The sequence below is a fragment of the Electrona antarctica genome (genome assembly GCF_951216825.1).
Source record: "Electrona antarctica genome assembly, chromosome: 17".
NCBI lineage: Eukaryota > Metazoa > Chordata > Actinopteri > Myctophiformes > Myctophidae > Electrona > Electrona antarctica.
Genome location: NC_136798.1, coordinates 41866084 through 41875854, shown reverse-complemented (window position 1 = coordinate 41875854; position 9771 = coordinate 41866084). Strand labels below are relative to the sequence as shown.

The 9771-nt window shown below is 41.3% G+C and overlaps 1 long non-coding RNA gene across 1 annotated transcript; it reads left to right on the top strand.

The window, feature by feature from the left end:
• The first annotated feature begins 7995 nt into the window (after window positions 1-7995).
• LOC306940982 lies at window positions 7996-8568 on the top strand. Its single transcript, XR_013792091.1, has 3 exons — window positions 7996-8068; window positions 8159-8226; window positions 8502-8568. It is a non-coding gene; the product is annotated as an uncharacterized lncRNA (long non-coding RNA).
• The last annotated feature ends 1203 nt before the right edge of the window (window positions 8569-9771 follow it).

The following is a 9771-nucleotide window of genomic DNA, read 5'->3' as shown; positions in this document are numbered from 1 at the left end:
TTAGTACATATACTTCATGGACATTCATTATATCATGAATTGATATCTGACAATATTGGTATGAATGAAAAATGTGAGACAATGGAGACAAAATACTACAGAGAATCTAAACAAATGATCAAATTAAGTTACAATTGCAATAATAGCCTGGCATGGTCAGCCTAATATCACTGCGTTGACACATATTTTTCTTTGGTGGTTTCCAGGCTACTTATTGTACCAAATCGTTTTAAAAATAATGTTATAGTTCCAGGTAATCATGTATTATACATGATGGCTGGACAAAACTGCAGATAATTGTGTCAATAATTGTCGACACACTTATCTGCAACTCAACTATATTTCCTTCTTTGGGGGAAAAAAGCACACATGATTTAACAGTTTTTTCCTCTGTGTGTCTTCATGTGTGTTTTTAGATTACAAATACGACTAAAGCCCCTTTTGCAAATTTTACACTCAAAGGGCTTTTCCCCTGTGTGAATCATCATGTGTTTTTTTTTATCACTGCCTTTGATCACTGCCTTTGTCACAAACAGTACATGTAAAGAGCTTTTCCCCAGTGTGAGTCCTCATGTGTACTTTTAGACTACCCTTTTGACTGCAACCCTTGCCACAAACTGTACACGTAAAGGGCCATTCCCCTGTGTGAGTCAACATGTGTAATTTTAGACTACTCCTTTGATTAAAGCCACTGTCACACACTGTACAAACAAATGGCTTGTCCCCTGAATGAATCATTGTGTGCGTCTTCAGATTTCCCTTGCGATTAAACATTTTACCACAATCTGCACAACTAAAACATTTCTTACCTGTGTGAGTCCTCATGGAGTGACTTTCTTTTGGTGATTTGAGGTCATGGAGCAGCTTGTTGCTCAAAGACAAACTATTTCCTCCCATGTGTTGTGTATTGTGCGATTTCAGTGTGTTTAAACCAGACTGGTCATCCGTGGTCTCATCCCATTCATCACTGTCTTCAGTGATGTCAGATTCAGAACAGTGTGAAGAGGGGAGCTGGTCATCACTAGTTGGTTGTGATGTTCCACAGTCCACTACATCAGCTTGTGTTTCCATGCTTTTAGATGTTCTGTTTAGATGTTCTGTTTGCATGTTTTCATCATCATCTTCATGTTTCACTGATAGTAATTTCTCTGTTGATCCACCATGCTCCTCTGATCTTTGAAGTAGCTCATCATTTTCCTCTTTAATCTGTGGAGATGCTGCTTCCTCTTTGATCAGACTAGAGGTTCTCTCCTCCTGTTGTCCTTTAATCTGTAGAGACTCTGGTTCCTCTTTGATCAGACTGGAGGTTCTCTCCTCCTGTTCTTCTTTAATCTGTAGAGATTCTGGTTCCTCTTTGATCAGACTGGAGGTTCTCTCCTGCTGCTGCTCATGGAATACCTCCTCTTTACACACAAGGAGGTGCATAGAGTCTAGACAGAAGATATAGAGGAGAAACACATCATTACATGTTTGAACATGACACTCTTGCTCAGTGGCGTTTCCAGGAATTACATTTTGGGCAGGCAAGAATTAAATTTTGGACAGGCAAGATGTGTTATTGTCATCCCCCGCAAACAATCGTAGCACTAAAGGTTTTCAAATAGATATACCTGCCAGACGAGTAGTATACAAAGGCTGGAAGGCTTGCATTTACATTCCAATGGGTGATTGAGGGTCGCACTCAATACTTTTTTTAGTTTTTTTATGTCAGTGTGAAGTATCATCCAAATGTTATTTTAAACAGTCTATGATTATTCATGGTCAACATTTAAATAAAGTATTACTTACTACTTGATTCTGTTAATGTTAGTTTGACAGTCACCCTAACATGAATGGAACCACAACTAGAATACTACTGACTATTATCAATGCAAAGTTTCCACCACCTCTTCCATTCCAAATAGTCACCATTGCCATGTAAGAAATAATGGTGAAAACACAACCTCTCTCTCTCTCTCTCTCAGTAAATGTTTTACCAACCTGCTCTGTGTAGTTTGACGATTGGTTGTAAAACCATATCCAGTAGTCTGCGTTGGCGGTCAGTTTCTTGCTTGATGTGGACAGCTTCATCCTCGTACTCTGTTAGAATTCTTCCAACGACCCCAAATATCTCTTCAGCAGCAGCAGATAGTCTCTGGTTGACCAAGGACTTCAATGTTTGTAGTAAAGCCATAACTCAAAACCTTCCCAAACAAGCTGATACAAGATCTATTTAAAAATATATATAAAGTACTAAAGTTTAAAGTAGAACCAAAACTAAATGCTTCAGCTAGTGTAGAAAGGAGAAGTTCAGCGCTTCACAACTAGCAGAGATTAAAGTGACTCCAAGCAGAACAAACTCTTGTTAAATACTAACAGAGGGCCCTGATGGTCGAATCAGAGTGAGGAGGCGGGACACTAACTGGCAAATCACTGCTCCCAACAACAAGGCAATTCAATGAGTTTTATATCAAACATTAAGTAAATGAAAACATATTCAGGACACAGAGCAAAGAAAATAACAAAAACAATAAACAGAAATTAATGAAATAATTTAAATTAAATTACATGTCAGTGTAGAATAATAATGACACAATCTCAATGAAAGGCAGCAGCAAACAGGCATGCATGTTTTTAGCTGTGATTCAAAATAACGGAGTTGTTGCAGAGCTGCAGTTTTCAGGGAGTTTGTTCCAGATATGTTACACATTAAACTGAATACTATGTTTTAATTCTGGGGTCATAAAGCAAACCTTTCCCAGGTGACCTTAGAGGTATGAATGGGTGACACCTACGCAAGACCCATGCTTTATAGACCAGCGGTAGTATTTTGAAAATATATTATTTGACACACATGAAGCCAGTGTTAAGGTTTAAGACCTGATATGCTCAACGTTCTTTGTATTACTAAAGACTTGAGTAGCAGCGTTCTGAATGAGCTGCAATCACCTGATATATTTTTAGGGACATCTGTAAAAGATTCCGGTTGGATATAAATCATATAATCTGACTTTGACGGTGCTAATGTGGCTGGTTAAAGTTCTGAGGCCATGACTACAACAAGGTTTGAAGCTGAGCGCTAACTTTTAATCCATTGTCCTTGACTTCAAAACAAGCACTTCAGTTTTGTCTTTGTTTATTTGAGGACAATCTTGGTATATCCAATTTGGTATATCCAGAATTGATTTGTTCAATGCATGTTCTCAGTGTTTCTATTGGACATGACATAGTAGATTTGTGTGTCGAGAAAAGGGAACTTACTTATAGACGACTGTGGCTCAGGAGGTAGAGCAGGTCGTCCAATGATCCATGGGTCGGCGGTTCGAATCCCGGCTCCTCCTGTCTACATGTCGAAGTGTCCTTGGGCAAGACACTGAACCCCAAATTGCTCCCGATGTGCTGGTTGGTACCTTGCATGGCTTCCGCCGCAATCGGTGTATGAATGTGTGTGTGAATGGGTGAATGTAATGCACAATCTATGTAAAGCGCCTTGGATAAAGGCGCTATATAAATGCACCATTTACCATTTACCATTTAGAACAATAGAGCAAAATATCGTATCTGCTATCCTAAATGGGAATACATTTGTTATCATTTAAGACTATTTTAGTCTTTTGGCAGATGCTCTGGGCCACTTTGAGACATGTTTACCACTTCACCTTGAACACCCACTGACCTGACAGGAACAATGCAAAATTATTATAAAATGCTTGTAAAATTATAATGATTATAAAAAACAATACCGGAAAATAAAATATGACACTGTTTTGCTTGTTATTTGTATAACTGTAATGTTAATATGTACTATGTAGTCAAATATGTGATAAGCTGGCTGGGTCATTTTAATGCTAATATGCACCACACTGACGATGTGCTTCACTGGGTTTCACACATTCTCAGTTAGATTGAGAGTTAATGGACAGCAGATAGTACGTGTGAATGGATGTTTTCGTAATTTGCTAATTTCCTCTAATTCTTCCAGGCCTCATTCGAGTTTGTCCACTTCTGATTTCCCAAACCTTTTCAGCTTGACACTCGACACAAAATATGTGTTGTCTTGCCTGTAAATACAATTAAAAAAATAAAATGCATAATTATTTGTATCTATCATTTTATTTGGAACCTCTCAAGACCTTTTTAATAGTATGTTGTAGATTAGAAGATGAAAATAGCCCATCTAGAAACTGAAAACACATTGTAAATGTTTCACCTATGTCATCAAAACAGTTAGAAAGTGGCTTTTCTGTACATGTAGTTTAACATGTCCTGGTTAAATATCTTTCTGTACATGCAGCAGTATAGAGAGTACAATAAGCATGGAGAGAAAATAGACCCTGTCATGTCATGATGTTTTGGAAACAAGAAACACCTTTTTGTGTGTGTAATATGTGTTTTGGACAGTATGCACACTGTAACATTAAGCCTGGCTCCTGTCATGTTCAATGTAGTTATGTAGCAAGTTAAAGTAAAGTATGTGTATAGACTGCACAATTAATCATCTTTCTGATGCTGCTTTATAAATACTTGACGTTTTTCCAGAAACAGGGTTTAGAAGGCGTTTTTATAATCTGCCCTCGTACAAGGTTTCTTCGACAATGCATGCACCTCCTGGTACCACAGCACCTCTAAGGGCCTTAAAACAAGGCTCCAGACTTCCCAAAACAAACTTGTCAGGCTACTACTTGGCTTCACTCCCCGAACACACCTCACCCCTTGACAGGCTGGAATGGCTTAGGGTTTTATTTTTATTTTTTATATATAATTATTATCCCACAATTTTGCAACCCAATTGTCAATTGTCTCATTGGACCTGAGAGTTAATTACGTTGAAACTCTCTTGTTCCCACCCAGTTGGAAAGCTGAGAGATTGCATCATTCTCTATGTAAGGGAAGTGTTTACAGACACTGGTAATAGAGCAGTGGTTCCCAAAGTGGGGTCCGGGGACCCACAGGGGTACCTGAGGGAGTTCCAGGGGGTCCCCAGCTAAATGATAGTTTGGAACCAAATGGACCCTTATGGGTGTGTAACTCAGAGAGTGTACAAATGGAACCAAATGGACCGGTTAGGGTCCCCGGCATATCTTTTCAAATGGTCGTCCGTGGGCTAATTAAGTGTCAATTTGGGGGTCCTTGACATGAAAAAGTTTGGGGATCACTGTTCCTCAAGGGGAATCACAGGATCTCTATGGCCAGATGTGACACACATTACGTAAGGAATTGGGAGAGCTAGGGGGGGTCGACCAAGGAGGACAGGACAGTCACGAGGGCTTGTCTCATAGCGCGCCACCGAGTGGCGCACTACGAGCTTGCAGGTCTGCTATTTTTTGAAAAATCGAAGAACGACTGATATAGAAACATGGCTTTTTCAGAAAACTGTCAGGATGTAGAAGACATTTTTAGAATCTGATCTCAGGTCAGAATGGGTTAAGCTGAACAGAATGTACAGGCCTGGGGACGTCCTTCTGGGTGGCTTGTTTTCGGTCCATTTCTCCTCTGTCTTCCCTGAGCTGCCATTCACCTCCAATTAGGATGGAATATGAAATATCGGACATGGATCCGGATTGAGCACATGACTATAGAGATAATATGTAACGATCTGCAGGATTTTTGGACAGAATCTGGAGGAGTAATTACTCTTTTTTTCAAAAGTCGGCCTGGTGGCGCTATAACAGGCAAGAGTTGGGGCAAGAGGTTCATCGTTGGCGTCCAGGAGACAATAAAGATGAGGCGGAGTATAGTTTTCACAGCCTAGATGTAGACACACAGCGGCTTGGATTTAATTGATATTGCCTCACCAAGTTTGACCAATACATTTTTTACATTATTTAACTTTCACTCCTTGGCCACTAGGTGGCACAATTGTTCTGGTTTCAGGAGGAGAGAGAGCGAGAGAGAGAGAGAGAGAGAGAGAGAAAGAGAGAGAGAGGTCCACCTACAGTCTCCAGTAGAGATGCTGTATCAAGACCTATCAGCAGGACACCTAGGTTCCATCCTGGAGGCTAATCTTTCCGGTGATAAAATGGCCACCAACGTAATCAAAAAGGTCAACCATAGAACAAGATTCCTTTACAGGATCTCCTCACTGGTCAACAAAAACACCTTGAAGACCTTAACAGGAGCCCTTGTACAGGGTTTCTTTGACTATGCATGCACCTCCTGGTACCACAGCACCTCAAAGGCCCTTAAAACCAGGCTCCAGACTTCCCAAAACAAACTGGTCAGGCTCCTACTTGACCTAGCCCCCCGAACCCACCTCACCCCTGCCCACTTCGACAGGCTGGAATGGCTTAGGGTCGACGACAGAGTACAGCATCTTGCAATGGGTCTGGTCCACAAGATTCGATACACCACCAAGATACCCATGTACCTGTCTAGATACTTCCTTAATGTTAACGAAGTCCACACCCACAACACCAGAGGGAGTGCAACGAACCATGTACAACCCAGATTCGGCACAAACAAGGGACTAAATTCTTTTCGCTCCTATGCCACCAAAATGTGGAACGCCCTACCAACTGTCATTAAGACATGCGAATCCCTTGACTCTTTCAAAACCGCTCTCAAAGGGCACCTACGGACGGCTGCAATTCGAAACTGGCCCCTGTAAAATCGGAATCCCTCAAACACGAACGCAAGGACAACACAAGAGACGGTCGCGGCCACACAGCCAACTCAAGGTATGGCCACTGAGCCAACTTGGGGACCCAACGCAAGGACAACACAAGAGACGGTCACGGCCACACAGCCAACTCAAGGTACGGCCACGGAGCCGACTTGGGGACCCAACGCAGCTCCTCCAAGGAAAAAAAACTAATTAACGGAGCTGAACGTGAATCCCCCCCACCGCCCACCCCTTTTTTTCCCCTCACTGTATATGTTTCTTTTCCCTTTTTACCTCCTTTATGATAAATTCCTGTTCTGTCTATAGAAGTGTCTATTTGTACGTCTCTAAATGTTTTGATGATTTGAACATGGTGGACCCTATTGGAAACAAGTGCAATGCTTAATTGGGTCGTCCACTCACAGTTAACAGCCTTTGTATTGAGTTTGTGCTTGAAATGTACTGTAATTCTGCAAACTGTTAATACATTCTTCAATCAATCAATCAAAACACACACACACGCACGCACGCACGTCGCACGCACGCACGCACGCACGCACGCACGCACGCACGCACACACACACACACACACACACACACACACACACACACACACACACACACACACACACACAGGTTTTTTGGACAAATTCATGGAATCACACAAGACCACATTTCCCTGGTTTGTGTTTGTTTACTACGTAGGTCGTAGGCTATGGTCGAACAGTCTATTCATCATCTCATAAATGATTATTCCACCTCTTACTTTTTCCGATGATTCAAATCATCGAGAACCTTGTTTGTGAGTTAGCTGAAAATATACTTCCATAAAGCGTCACAGCGTGACAGATTGTTAGCTTGTACACCGGCTATTTCTACTATTTTTGAAAATAAATTATTTGGAGCATCATTGTTTTCCGTTAATCATTTAAAGTAGGCCTATGCATCCGACAGAGTCAATGTATTAATGTACTTTATTTACAAGGTAAAACATTACTGTGTACTGCAAAAACATGACATATACTTTGCCAGTAGGTCCTATCGATAATTTGTGGTAAAGACAAAGACGGTAACAGAGAGTGTAACAGAGACGGTAACAGGTAAGGTAACAGGTACGGTAACAGGTACGGTAACAGGTATGGTAACAGGTATGTGTAATCAGTGGGACTGGGAACCAATACGTTTCATAGCACCACCCCCTCAGCTCAGCATATAGGGTAGCTGGCCAGGCATAGGGAATAGGCGGTGTTTTACCCAGGTTGTTTCCTGTTCCAGTCAGGCTGTTGGGTGGTGTTTTGTTTGTGCTTGTAGCATCGAGGTAAGCTCTTGGTTTTACTAATATAGGGTTACCTGTCTCTAGGTTGATTTATGTCAACAACCTCCAGTTTATTTATGCTTTATTATTTTTCTTCGTCAGAAACTGTGGAGCTCTAGTAGACAGCCCTGTCAGCGTGTGTGTGTGTGTGTACACCGTTCAGAGAAACCAAGGTAGGCTTGCCTCATACTGCAACAGCACAAACGAGCCGTTACGTTAAATTGTCTCCCAGTTAATTATGCAAATGCTTGTCTCGTTGTTAGACGCAGCGGCGAACAAGAGCCGGCTAATGTGTGTGCGTGTGTGTGTGTGTACACACCAGAGTCTTGAGGTAGGCTTCCGTCCGTATTGTGACAGCATAAAAGTTTGTGTTTGATGAATGACGTGTGAGTCCTCATGATACGTTTGTTACACAGACGGTGTTTCTACCCAGTAATACACTGACAAGAGCCTGGCTAACGTGGTGTCCGTTGTGTGTGTGTGTGTGTGTGTGTGTAAGCCTACACACCAGAGTTTAGAGGTAGGCTTGCGTCCATACTGCGACAGCATAGCAGTCTTTGTTACAAGTAAAATGCAAGTCCTCATGATATGTTTTATGTTACACAGACGGTGTCCCGACCGAGCAAACACTGACTGTTTTACCAACAACCTGGATGCCCTGATCACCTTAACAGGGTATGTGCTAATTAGCAGTACAAAGTACATTTAATGCATGACATGTATGATTGTTTGGCTACATCAGCGTTGTACTCAGAATCTGAGTCTGAGTACAACCATGAAAGCACTTTAACTTGAGGTTTGTGTTCCATTACAGATTGGACCTCATACTGTGAACCGCTGTTCTTTATATTTTTGTTTTGAATTCAAGTCTATGCTGCTATAGTTTTTATTTTTGTTTTGTACTAGATCACGCCCAAGTGGTGTTTTATAATGGTCCTCACTTTTACTGCTCTAACCAAAGTGTTAACTAGTTAACCGCCAAAGACGGATATATTGGTTCAAGGATTATATTGCAGAGTTGCACTCAAGGACTACTGTCCCTTTTTACAGTGTGGTGTTCTTTTTGGCTTTTAGCCTTTTAGTATTATTTTGCAGTGTTTAATGCCAACCATATTTGGCTCTGAGTGATATTGTGTTTCTTTGCAGTGCTTAACTGTGTGTCTATGGACATAGGAACTGAGTGCATCCTAGTGCAATTGATTCAAATCCCTTTTATCTGTGTAGTGGAAGACTTGATAACCTTTTATTGGTAACGCTGTGAATAGTGAATATACGTTTTAAAGGAAATGTCAATACTGTGAATAGTGAATATACGTTTTAAAGGAAATGTCAATACTCTGTACTTTCTCCGAATAAAGTTATATTCCCATGAAGCAACCGACAATTATTGGTCACTCAACTGAACACTTACCTTCATATGTATTCCGGGTCTCCCACCCTGTAATTGGGAGTGGCGTAGTATCACTGTGACATTAGGAGTACGTAGCGACTCCATCTGGTTACAATTGGCGTAGTCGGCAGGACTTATTGTTGGTCGGTTGGAGAATTGTACGTTGTATTGGCATTTGTTAGTAGCAGCATAGCAGGTTTTTATTTTTTATTTTTTTTAAAGAACAGCGGTTGGCACAGTCAACTGCGGTCGCTATGGATGAAGAGCTCCAGAGACTACGGGAAGAGATGGCCCAGCTTCGAACTGAAAATTAAAGAATGTCAGGTCGAGCTGAGAGACTTTCAGTGTCAGACCAAATATCTGACCCTTCTAACAATGCACCCCCACAGAGAAGAGAACAGACTGTTTACCTCTCTAGGGAGCGGAAATGCCCCAAATTTTCAGGGTCTTTACTTGCTGGGGCTTTAACACTAGGATGTCTGAAAA